Source organism: Cryptotermes secundus, unplaced genomic scaffold, assembly GCF_002891405.2.
Source record: "Cryptotermes secundus unplaced genomic scaffold, Csec_1.0 scaffold1242, whole genome shotgun sequence".
NCBI classification, from domain to species: Eukaryota; Metazoa; Arthropoda; class Insecta; order Blattodea; family Kalotermitidae; genus Cryptotermes; species Cryptotermes secundus.
The window spans coordinates 581,742-595,149 of NW_019739237.1; positions in this window are offsets into that span (position 1 = coordinate 581,742).

The following is a 13,408-nucleotide window of genomic DNA, read 5'->3' on the forward strand; positions in this document are numbered from 1 at the left end:
CAAGCAATCATGCAGCTAACAACTACACAGTCTCCTTGCTACTCTTATATTTCGACCTGAAGACAGAGGAAATATGTTCCTGCGAAACGTCGGTATGTTTCTACCAGACTACACGGCGCTACAAACCAATCACTGCCATAAGATTGTCTCTCTATTTTTGAAGGTGAACGAAGTGATCGAAGGTTGAGTTTTCCTACGTCATATTCCGGAGGTCTCAGGTTCTATTCTCGGCCGAGCGGTTGTTTATCTTGACTCAATCTTCTTGTCATGCCTCCATCGACAGGGTAGAAAAGTAAACTGAGGCAGAAATCAAGGAAATGTCAAGCAGAGAGTGCTTGCTTCCGCTGTTAACTATTCGACCTTGAAGATGGAGATCGTATTTTCTTCCGAAACACCGATAAATATCTATCTGGCACTGTTGTTTTGTTTACTCTTCAATCTAGTACGTTTCTTCAAAATGTCGGTAAATTTTACCAGTCCTACTTGGCTTATATTCAGTACTGAAGATGGAGGAAATATGTTCCTCCAAAACGTCGTCAAATTGCTATTAATCATACTGAACTTGCTTACTTTTCGACCATGAAGATGGGAGGAATACATTCTTTCGAAACGTTGGTAAATTTCTTCCAGGCATTCTTGCTAAGCTTATTCCTATACTTTCAAATTAAAGGCAGTACGTTCCTCCGAAACATCAGTAAATTCCACCAGATTTTCTTGTTCGACTACTGAAGAGTTTCTCTTTCTGAAGTCTGCGTTTGAAAATGTCAATTTACATTCACAAAATTGTGTAAAATATAAATGTATTATTATCCGGTAATTAACCTAAAGGATTTATATTGTTGCCATGTAGACCCGTTGCTAGGTAACGGTCCGTAAACAGCAACAGAGAATAAGTGTTTTCTATAGGTCCGTGCCGAGATATTATAAGCAGGAGAGTTAGGGAGGAACCATGTTAGTGAAGTGTAGAGCAGTTGGTGAGTTAGAATTGCTGTAACTGAGGCCGGGAACAGTAAGGGAACCAGAGGATGGTGAACTTCCGCATTGAAAACCGTTACCAGACAACGACTGGTGAAGACACAGCAGGCTGAGAAGGTTTAAGTATGTGTTCTAGTGAACTGCAAAGTGTGTGAATTAGTGAAATGATACAGTTACTTGTAATCACTGATCTGTAATAGTTCAATAAATCTAATTACCAGTCACAATCCTGTCTATATTCACTCATACAAGTAACAATATCTTCTTCTAGTTGTTCGCTGCTATAAATTCTCCTACTCTATGAACGCACGTAGACAACCTTAACTAACGAACATCAGGAGCATAGTCACTGCTCAGCTGCTCAAGAACAGGAAAGAAAAGTCCTGTACAATTCCGTTCACATGTCACACTGGCATATAAATGCTGGGAGTATATCAAAAGTGTTATTATCTGACTTTCGTAATGATGACCTAACGGTTTAAGTCACTAAAGCAAAAGGACCCACCATAATTCTCATAGAAAATGAAGTATGTTATGGTGTCTCTTAAAAGTTTCACCTCATATTCTATCTCCTTTCAGGTCTATAAATTTTCCTTCTTTTATTTTATATGTGAGTTATTTTACGGCCCTTTCAGTATTAAGGTGATTTGGTATATCGAAGGAATATGGGCATGACCAGGGTTCGATTCTTGGTAAAGGAATTTTTTTTTCTGTTCCACAACATCCAGACGAAACCTGGGGGCACAAACATCCTCCTATACAGTGGATACAGGGGGCTATAACTCCAGAGATGAAGCGGTTAAAGCGTGAAACTGACCACTCACCTCCATCTTGTGCCGAAGTCAATAATATTGGAGCTATACTTCCACTTCACCATACGTCTTCATGGCATGGAGCTTGATTGATTTAGGACAGAAAACTTCACTTTCTTCAGCCTCATCTCTTTGAGTGTTGATACCTCATAGCCTCGAATGATCGATTGACACAGAATGGTGAATTACAAAATATTTTGGAGGAAGCGATCGAGCCCTAATAGGGGTCCTGCACCGAAATTTGCCTGTGGGGACTATGTATTACAAAGAAAAACTCAGGATTTCCGATATCCGTGTTGAAATTCGAACCTAGAACTCTCCGAATACAAGGCTGGTGCCCTACTTCTCAAAGAACCTGTTCTTAATTCCTTCTTCCCCGAGGTCTAGACTTCATTACTCTGTTAGGTAATAATACTATGTGGGATTGAAGCAAATAGACTACGAAATAAGTCAATACAGAAACAGCATTCCTAGGCGGAAACTTCGTTTGAGTCTTGTGCCTTGTAAACAACCTTCACATAAAATCTTTTCGAAATTTGTGATTTTATCGGCACAAAATTCGCAGTGGTTCCCTCAACAATCTCCGATCCGCAGAGAAAGCGTTTCCGACATATAACAAGAGATGTCGCTAGTGTACTATGTAGATATAGTGGATATTGGGCTGCTGGAACAGGGGATAAAATCCTCAATTTAAAAAGAACCTCTTGTCTCCACAGAACAGCGTGTATTTTCTTTATCTTTGGAGAATTTTGTTTCCAGATATGTTTGGTCCCTGATAATGTCTAAAGCATCTTTCAGGATGTATCATCATCAGAAAGTGAATCAGATCTTCGTGTCATTGTTGCGAAAATACCAGATTCAATTTTCAACACACGATTACAACTAGAATCGCCACATTGGGGGTCTCGTTGAACACTTCTAAGTTTTAGTTTGTCTATTCAATGTATGTACTGCCCCAAACATTTTTACAGAAAGAATATTACTTTATCTCCCGAGATATGATTTATATTGTAATAATAAATCTTTGAAGAAGACGTAACGCTCATATTATGATATAAATGCATATTCATGTACTCTAATTAAATACAAAATTTGTGAAGAAAGATTTGAATTACACCCTCAACCCTCATGACAATATTCCCACACCCATTTATTAACAGTGGTTACATTAATTATCTGAAAAAAGTGCGTAGTAAAATTAATAATATTACGTCTAACTGTGGCTAAGACGCGAGTTCGGGTTGGTAATTAGATTTATTAACCACCTACAGGTCGTAACTAAATTAATTATAACACTATTGCTGCTTCACACAATGTACAATCACTCCACATGAATCTCTTCAGTCTAGCTCCACTAGTCCTCACGGGTTTATAACACAGGAACCATAACAGTCTCACTGAATTACACACTCCCAATATTACACATGAATGAAGTCTTCTAACCACACGTTAAGTCTTCACAGGCCGACTTCTAGTTTCGCTTCAGCTACGAACTTCCGGTGAATATCTCTGCTTGTTTGTTCACGTGCTTCTGCCGCTGTAACTGCTTTACTTACATATTCTGTAGTCCCGAGTTGTGTGTGTGTGTGTGTATAAGGTGCGATAAATCCAATCATCCAACCCAAAACCCTTCTTATAAGTCACGCACACCCCCTCCAATCCTAACAGTATATACTTCATCTGAAATGGGATCGAGGGAGCGTCTAAGAGGAGATTGAACTCGAGTGATACTTGTTACCATTCAGTCCAGAACCTTTTGTCTTCTCGTCTGCTTTCCAAAAACATAAAAATTAGAATATACAAAACTATAATTTTCCTGTGGTTCTGTATGGGTGTGAAACTTGGTTTCTGACATTAAGGGAGGAACACAGACTGAGGGTGTTTGAGAACAGGGTGTTGAGGATATTTGGACCGAAGAGAGATGAAGTGACTGGAGATTAGAGAAAACTGCATAATGAGGAGCTTCATAACTTGTACTCTTCTCCAAGTATAATTAGAATGATGGAGTCAAGGATGACGAGGTGGGCAGGTCATGTAGAACGAATGGGGGAGACGAGGAATAGGAAACTGGTGGGAAAGCCAGAAGAAAAGAGACCACTGGGAAGACCAAGGCATATGTAGGTGGACAATATTAGAATGGATCTTAGAGAGATAGGATGGGATGGTATGGATTGGATACATCTGGCTCAGGATAGGGACCAGTGGAGAGCTCTTGTGAACACGGTGATGAACCTTCGGGTTCCATAAAATGCTGGGTAATTCTTGAGTAGCTGCAGAATTGGCGGCTCCTCCAGAAGGGCTCAGCTTCATGAGTAAGTAAGTAAGTAAACTTACTTACCAAAATATGAAATGTCCTGTTTCATAGACTGAATGTACCTTGTAGGGTCTGAGGTTCTCACAGCAATGCTTAACGCCTTGTATTCCGTTGAAAGTCAACCGACGTTTCGGGGGAACATATCACCTCAATCTTCAGGGTTGAAGAATAAATCAAGTAAGAAACCAGCATGAAGCAGGTAGAAAGAAATATTTATTGACAACTCTCTTGAGATTAGAGTTTATGTTTTCATTTTGTTGACTTTCAACGGACTACACGCCGCTATATCTCTGAAGACATAACTCTCGAGAATCAGCTCTGTGAGATTCTCAGGTCGCACATGAATTTTTAAACATGTGGAGATGTACTTCGAGTTTCAAGAGGTTAGATCTGAAAGAGCAATATGAAGCTGAGGATGATAACCTCGTATTTCTCGGATTATCTAGCGCCTTGCTGGAACTGACGTCAGTATATCAGAATTTTGAAATAGGGAGAGAGATAAAGTGAAATATTTCAGAGCACGTAAAATTCGTAGAACTTCTGCCAAGCTTACGGCAATGCGGCGTGTCTTACGGACGGTCACTTTTGGCTTCAGGAGACACTACCGGGTGTATCATAAATAATAATATTAATTCTTTGAAGACTGGATTTATTTTAAATAATATGTATATAAAAAGCTCAGTCCTTACCTCACAGGAAACACATTACGTCTCCTCTGCAAAGCCCAACCGGTTGATGCTGTTTAAGGAAACAATCGCTGTTTATTGTGAGAACCATACGGAACACACAGATACACTCTGTGGGCAGAAAACTCAGACCGTACCTCACAGAAAACACTTACGTCTTCGCTACAAAGCCCAAGCAGTTAGTCCTGTTTAAGGAAACAAGACTACATTTATTTGTCTCGCGTTCGAAAGTGCTGCTGGGGTTTTGTGAACCGGGAAATGAACCTTGTGTTTTATAAAATACGGGAAATGTATTCACTGAATAAGATAATATCTGTTTCTCTTCAAATGATTATTCACAGTGGAATTTATTAGCTAGGCTGTAGTACAGTGTGAAGCGGTAGGATGATCATGAATTGGAAAGGATGTGAAATGAAGTGGTTGTGGCCTATTTTGAGAGATCTCGGCATTTCTCTGAAGGGCCTGAGAAAAATTATAACAGATTCGAACCAAGCACCCACAGACCGCGAGTTACCACGGTACCAGCTTCAGCTATGAAGCAGATGTTGACAGTATTTGGCCCAAATTTAAACGTTTTCTTCTGACAATAGATTTTGATCTTTCCCCTACAGCTGTGCATATTAATGCATTTTCTCCTGTGGCAGAGCATACTATTAATTCTGTTTGTTTGAAATTCCCGAACTCGGATGATAATTCCCAATATTTTCCATTTGGCAGGAAACAAATATGACAGAAAATGTAAGATTTGAGGCTTTCACGGCGGTGACTATGAAGAAAGCAGTCTTCTGGGATTTGACACCGTGTATAAGTGGTGTTAACCGACGTTTCGGAGGAACGTATCGCCTCCATCTTCAGGGCAGAAGAAAATATANAGAAAATGTTTCCCCCTCATCTGTTTTCGGAATTACCGGCCTGAGAACTGAGTTGTGGTCATGGTTTCCCGTCTCCGGTGTCTCTGCCCCCGTCCATATCCTCAACTTGGCCCATGGCTACTTCTAGGTCACGCCGAAAATAAATGACAACTTCTAGGAACCCTATTGGTCGTAGCTTACAAAATGTATGAATGTCTCGACACTGTGATAGCAATAAACACAACAAGAGAAAAGACTGATTTGAACACAGGTTGGGTTTGAAATTCTCAAAAAAATAGTTCATGTCTGGGGGATAAGGCGCCATGTAAGCCAGTAAAATTTACTGACGTTTCGGAGGAAAATATTTCCTCAATCTTGAGGGTCGAATTCTAGGATAAGGAAAGAACCAGCAAGAAGAAAAAGAAAGTAAAATGAATACTCATAATCTATGCTTCTCAAGATGGCGAGCGAGCGAAGCAAACTGGACGCTTAGGTTTTGTACGGTGTATCCCTGTACCAGGCCCTGAAGGCCCATAGGGTTGTGAGACGTTGAGGGTCCCACATTATCTAGACAATCGGCTCAAAGATGGCGGTAAGGTTGTAAGCCTTACGCACCGGCCGCGCTTTACTCCCCAGGAAAATTATTTATTTAATTCCTGGTACTCATTTCTGTTAGAGGCTGAGTGAACCCCAGGGACATAGTGAAGCTGGAAGGGTTAGGTCAATTGAAAAAAATCCAGTGACCTCATCGGGACTTGAACTCGCAACCTTCCGGCTTGTAGCATAGCCCTTCAACCAACTACGCTACCGCGTGCCCCGTTTCCATGGTGTTATATATTAAAAAATATGGTAACATGTAGACCCATTGCAAACTAACGTCTGTTTAAGCAGGCCATATTGCAACAGCCATTGCCAGGGAACAGCTCTGTGGAAACGTCCTTTCCCCGGCAACGAGAAAACACGCAATAATGGTGGAAACGTTTTCTGTGCGGTCCGTGCAGAGGTTATATAACGAGGACTAGTATTTAAAAAAAGTAATGCCCCTGTAGAAGCGGGTTCGTGATCCTGCGAGTCGTAGGAGGCGACGAAAAGGGAAGTCTCAAATCTGAGACAGTAAAATATGTGGTCTCGAGTAGCAAGGGACTCGGACCCGAGAAAGACTGCGCTGGCAAGAACCATCAGCACATACTAAAGACAGACCCAGCCTCTCGTCAGAGAGGGTGCCCACAAGAAACAAGACAGTAACTGTCAAACAGTAATAAAAATCTGGTCGCAAGCCTCAGACGGGTGCTTCATGCCGAGACAGACTGGCCGACTGACCGTCGGTCGAAAAATGAGACTCAGACTCAAAAAAGTAAATCTAAAATAGAAGAGAAATTTGGCGATGGTCAAGCTTACGACCGTTCAACTGACTAAGATGCCGTTGTAGCATAAGTATACGTAAGATCTGCTTTGCGAAGCCTCCACTGACAGGACTTACGTGTAGTGCAAAGTGTAGAATTTGATAACATGCTAAATATGAAATATGTACATTTGATGAAAGGCCAAGCATATTCATAAAACACAAACCCATCTTCTCGTCAGAGAGGATATTACATAAGGACTGTGACAGCAATAGTTCAGGTGAAAAATATCTATGGTCGTGAGTCTCAAGGGGTTTGTCGCCAAGACGAAATAATTGGCGGTAAACAGCCAGTCGTAAAGTAACTCTAACTTTGGCTTTGAACATGATTTGCAGTTGTGAGAAGTCAGAAGCTAATGGGTGAGCCCGTGGATATTTCGGGAACATAGAGAAAAGGGAAGTCCGTCGTTGGAAGTCGGTACCAGGCAACGGCTAATGACGAATTAGAAGACTTCATGTGTGTTGTAGTTACAGTGAGTTTTGGATTGTGCAACTCAGCGAGACTGTTACAGTCATTTGTATTTACGAGTGTAAGTGTGCAAAGAATCCGGTTATGAATCCAAACTCAGTCTATAGTCACTACATAACGTGAAAATAAGAAAATTATATGTATCTAATTTTATTTTATAGAATATGAAATAATATTACCGTGACGGAACTTGTTGGTGTAGCGATAATGCTGTAGAATTTCAGAATAGGGGTACTTGGTTTGAATCTCGGCTGCAAGACCGTTTATCGTGATAAGTTTCCATGGTTTTCCTCGGTCATTCCATATAGTTTTCTGGGATGAATCTGGATTAAGTCGTGACCGTTTCCTTCAATATTTTTAGAATATTTTATTCATCTTTATTCCACGCTGTGTAGTCTACGTGTCTACATGGAAACTAACAGCATTGTAGCATGAACCACGAAGAGGCTTAGGGGCGAGAATATATATAGGGTGTCCGGATGAAAGTTATCCAAAATAAAAAAAATATATGTCTCGGAAAGTAATCGTCATACACGTATCCGGTTTATGTCAGTGGAAAGGAAACCCCTGCAAGTTCTTTTCATGCCCGGCTTACGCGCATGCGCCGCCACATTTCTGCCACCATATTAGGAATCACCTGGACAGAGAGATTCGCTTAGTGAAGGGTGGAGTCCAGCTGGGTCCACTCGGCACGGCGGCCACTGATTGGCCTACTCTATCTGCCCCGGGTGATTATGATGATGGAGAATTTGGTGGGATGAAGATTGGCAGGGGAAACCGAAGTACTCGGAGAAAACCTGCCCCAACTCCACTTTGCCCACCACAAATCCCACTTGACCAGACCCGGGTTTGAACCCGGGCCGTCACGGTGGGAAGCCAGCGACTAACGGCTTGAGCTACGGCGCGGCCCACTGGACAGAGCGATGGCTGCGAGATAGACCGGCAGAGGTGGACCAATCGCTTGGCCTCCTAGGTCGCCAGATTTAACCCCATTGGATTACTTCTTGTGGGGTTATGTGAAGAACATGGTCTACCAGGTTAAGATCAACGACCTGCAACACCTGAAAGCCCGCATAAGGGATGCTGTGGCTACGGTAACACCAAACATGCTTCAAGCCTGGATATTTGTCGTGCCACCAAGGAAGCCCACATTGAAATTTATGGAGAAATTTATATACTCAGAAAGAACTTTGATAGTTTCCCTTTGTAATAGTGTGACCCATAAATGTGTATAATAAATTCTTTCTGAGATAATGATTTTATTTGGGATACCTTTCATTCGGACACTCTGTATATAGTAAATGGAAGGATTGTTGATTACAGAAAAAAATAATTAATTCACTTAAACATGAAAGGTAGTGCTTGATACAAAAACGACACAGTGTGCATGGCAGATCAGCCGGTAGAGCTACGGGCAATGGCTGGATGGTGTGGGCTCGATTTCTGGCAGGGGCAAAACATTTTTCTGTACTCCACGTTGTCCAGACCGACTCTGGGGCCCACGCAGCCCCCCATCCAACGGGTACCGGGGGCTCTTTCACTGAGCTTAAAACTCTATACGCTAGAAGCTAGCCACTAACTTCGATCTAGTGCAGAAGTAAAGAATAGTGGAGCTATACCTCCCATACTTCATACGTCTTCATGGTGTGATAATTAATTCAACACAGGGATAAATTTGCTTTTGAAGTCTTCAGTGTAGCTTCATAATTATTGGTCGAAGCATCACTTATTCCTCCTGAATACAATTGTCGAGATTCACTACAACATTAGCCTCTGATCTGAGTGCATGCTTTATATTAGTGTCTTAGTATAAATATATTTGTCTTTCCAGGATTTTTCAAAAGTCTTAAGATGTTTTTTGATGAAGAAATTTTCTAAAAGAGTTCCCTCTTCTAAGATATAGCGCTTTGTAGCCCGTTGAAAATCAAACGACTTTTGGGAGGAACGTGTCGCCTCCATTTTCAGGGTTTAAGATTCATTCATTCATCAGTAATCTATGAGACGACAGGTCCACAGTCCCTTCCAAAGCAGTTCCTCCACTTAATGCGATCTAGTGCCTTCTCCTGCTTAAGATTAACCTAAAGAATAAGCCAACATGAAAACAGGCAGCAAAGAAAGATGTCGGTGTCATTTTCCTAAGAAACCTCTGTTGAATTTTGGATTGTTACACTCCATTATACCACAGAAAATGGTAATTTTCTATGTTTATTTATTTGCGAATTTCTGAGCTGGTACTCTTCATAATCACCGATGTGAGAACACAAAATCCTACTATTTTCTCAAAAAAAATTCCCTTTCAAATTTCAACTTCTCGAACGACATTATATTAATCTTGTATCAACTGACATGGCAGAAGCACGTCAAAACAAAGCGTCAGAAATTAGACTTAAGACTACGAGAAATGTCCTGGCTTTTGTGCCGCAAATCCAAGTTGACCATAGGAAAGAAATTTGTACTATATAAATGCATAACAGGAACCTTTGGACATGTGTACTACAGCTGTGGGGTTGCACGAAACCATCAAACAAAAAATAACTAAAAAATTCCAATCTAAAGCCTTGCTTTTATTAACAAAAACACCTTGATGTATCTCCAACTTTACTATCCACAATGATCTGCAAATCCCAATTGTCGTAGAAGAAATACGTAGACTGTAAACACCATCAAAGCATGCTTGGATATAATATCAGACTATTTGCAGAAATGTAAAGGCGCGTCCACATTATTCGTGCTCGTGCTCGACAGGCTTGTGCTCGTCGGGAGACTCGTCTGGCTTTTACTTGTGCTCGTAAATCTTCGTCCACACTACTTCAGTTTCTCGGAGGCTTCGGCTCGTGAGGATCCATATATTTACTCGTTGTGTGTATAGGCTGTAGTCGTATTTTAATTTATTTGCTATATTTTTTAAATTAAAAATTTAAAATTTGCTTGCCTCGTGACTTGTCATATCGTCCACATTACTCGCGAGCATAGCGAGTCACACGAGCACGAGTAATGTGGACTCGCCTTAAGAAGAAGGTTGAGGAGACAGTGGGGGTCTGACCTACCACAACCCGCAGATGACGAAGACTAAAACCATCACCATTCCTCTACAGGGCCTGTCAGATATCCTCAGTGGATGCCCTCTCTACTCAGGACACCTACTAAGAATAAAATATTGTAGCAAAATTCACAAACAATATAATTTATTTATAGCAAATTCTCAAAGCCGGCCACTGTAACCGAGGGGTCTAAGAAATGCACTGTCTTCTCTCGCTCGGAATCCGGGATTGTGGGTTCCAATCCCACTCAGAGCATAGATGTTTGATGTGTTTATTCTGTGTTTATGTTCTCCTGTGTTTACGTAGAGGCCTTGCGATGAGCTGATCACCCGTCCAAGGAGTCCTACCGTCTGTAAAATGATAAAGAAACTGAGAAATCAGCCCTAGGCTACAAAGTGGGAGCAAGAGGAGAAAAGAAATCCCAAATGGTTCGCGACCCACAGGTTAGGAAATCACAAGAAAGTTAATTAGCAGTTGAATGTGAATCGATCCTGTTTGCTTTTACAAGTTCGGCGTGCCTTTGTTTGTGACAGCATCACATGTCTGTCGCCGGTTCATTGTGTGTCTACCATTGCGTGGGTAGCTTTGTTATAGAGGCGTTGGTTTGGATTCTTGTAGTGTGCTGTCACTTGATGATTATGGCAATGATTCTTACATCAACTCTGTCTGCATCATTACGCCCCTTCACACGATGCTTCAGCAAAAACAATCAATGACCCAGTTGTCTTATTTGCGGGTGTTTCCAGCCAGCATCTACGAATATTCAAGATAATGTACTTGCTTGTCGTGATATCTACATAAATAACAATTTAAAATAGTCTATCCGTCTGTCACGCCTTTAAAAAGACACTTACAGATGGAATTAAGATAATAAATCCCGGTACAGAGACAAACGGTCATTAGCTAGAACCTAGAAAGGAAACGTAAGAATTTGAATCGAAGTTGTCACGGCAGTGACCATCGAGAATGCTGTCTCCTGATATGTGGCGCCGTGGAGACTGATAATATACCTCTCGTTTCAGAGGAAAGCCCTGCCTCCATCTTCAGGGTCACATGTAAGTCAAGCAAGAAATCACAGCAAGCATGAAACAATCAACGTCTCCCCATTTGATTTGAGATTTCCAGATTAGTAAAAACAGGATAATATTGTAGCGTGTAGAGCCGTTACTATGCAATGACCGCGAGATACGTAAATATATCGGAGTAGTTTCTAGGCAACGTCTCGGTAAACACGTGCCCGCGGCATAGGATCGCGTGGAACAATATAAATACTGATGAAAACGGCGTTTTCTACTCGGTACGTGTAAAGGGGTTACAGGTAGGACAACTGAAGCACTTGGCGGTGTTATCCGTGTGGAGGCGGGATCGAATACCTCCACCGTGACCTTGTGTGAGTCGTAGAAAGCGACGAAAATGGAACCCTCTATCTAGGAGTATAACTGGGCCACTCCGTTTCTGGGGGACCTGACCCTCCAGGTTGTGGATATGTAGCTTCAGAAACCGAGGAACACGTTTTGCATTATATTCGAAGGTGTTAAGAAGTGCACAATTAAAGAAGACCGAACTTAGAATAATCTATATATTATTACAAATGAACAAAATTTTTGGGTGCAATGAAACTTTTCTGGCGATCATCATTGTCAATATTGAGTTGGTCTTCAACATTTCGAAGCGAGCCTCTGTCTCCATCTTCAGGGGTTGATGTCAGGAAATTTTTTCTGTGTTGGATAGAAAACCGACATGGCTGATACCTTGAGAAAACTTCACTGGTTACAGTGGCTGTGAATGCTTCATATCTTTCTACACGATTTCTCTTTGTGTTTATCCTTATATTCCTCTTCATTATATTTTTGTCAGAGTTATAATTTGGGCGAACTTTTTTGTTTATGTAAGATTTGAGGTTTTCACGGCGGTGACTATGAAGAAAGCAGTCTTCTGGGATTTGGCACCGTGTATATGTGGTGTTAACCGACGTTTCGGAGGAATTTCTTATTTTTCCTTCTACCCTGAAGATGGAGGCGATACGTTCCTCCGAAACGTCGGTTAACACCACATCTACATGGTGCCACATCCCAGAAGACTGCTTTCTTTTATTTGTTTACTTTTCTTGATGTCTCTCGCTCTTCTGCTCTTGCGAATATAGTAACTTTTAAAAATATGGAGAAATTTCTTAAGACAATTTTGAATGTTGCCAATATTAGGGATCTTAGATCAGGATGACGAATTGAACCTTCACATAAAAACTTTTGGGCTGAAATTTTCACAGATTCTAGGAAGTTATAACTCTGCTCACTCCTCCAAGAGATTACTTTACATATTTTAATATAGTTATAAAAAAATGGCACTTCATATTTTCTTATTGTTGACAATCTCTGAACTTTACTGTTCTTATACTTTAAACACTGTTCTGTTTGAATATTTTTTTACAGAAACTGGTAGTGGTGGAAACATAAAATCGTCATCACAGTTTTCCTGTGAAACTCATAACAGTTTCTCTACGTCACAACTTCCAGAAACGTCAACTTTGGAGTTTATATATTTTTCATCTGCTTCGAGACAATAGAAAAGTCGTTACTTTAGTAAACTTTGTGTAAAAAGAAAAAGAAACTGGAGTATTTTGCCCAGCTAAAATTTCCGCGAAATGTCACATAAAACTTTCATTCTCATCTGTTTCGCAAGTAATGCAATTTGTTAAAGTAGTAGCGCGTGTGTTTGTGTTTGTGTTTGTGTAGAGATTTGAAGGCGCTAGCCTGGGTGACAGAAAAACTTCCCGCAAAAAGTGCTCCTCCGTAACTCATTTACTTTTAGTTAGATTTCACCTAACGGTTTCAATTTCCTGCTGGCTTTTTCATCCTGAA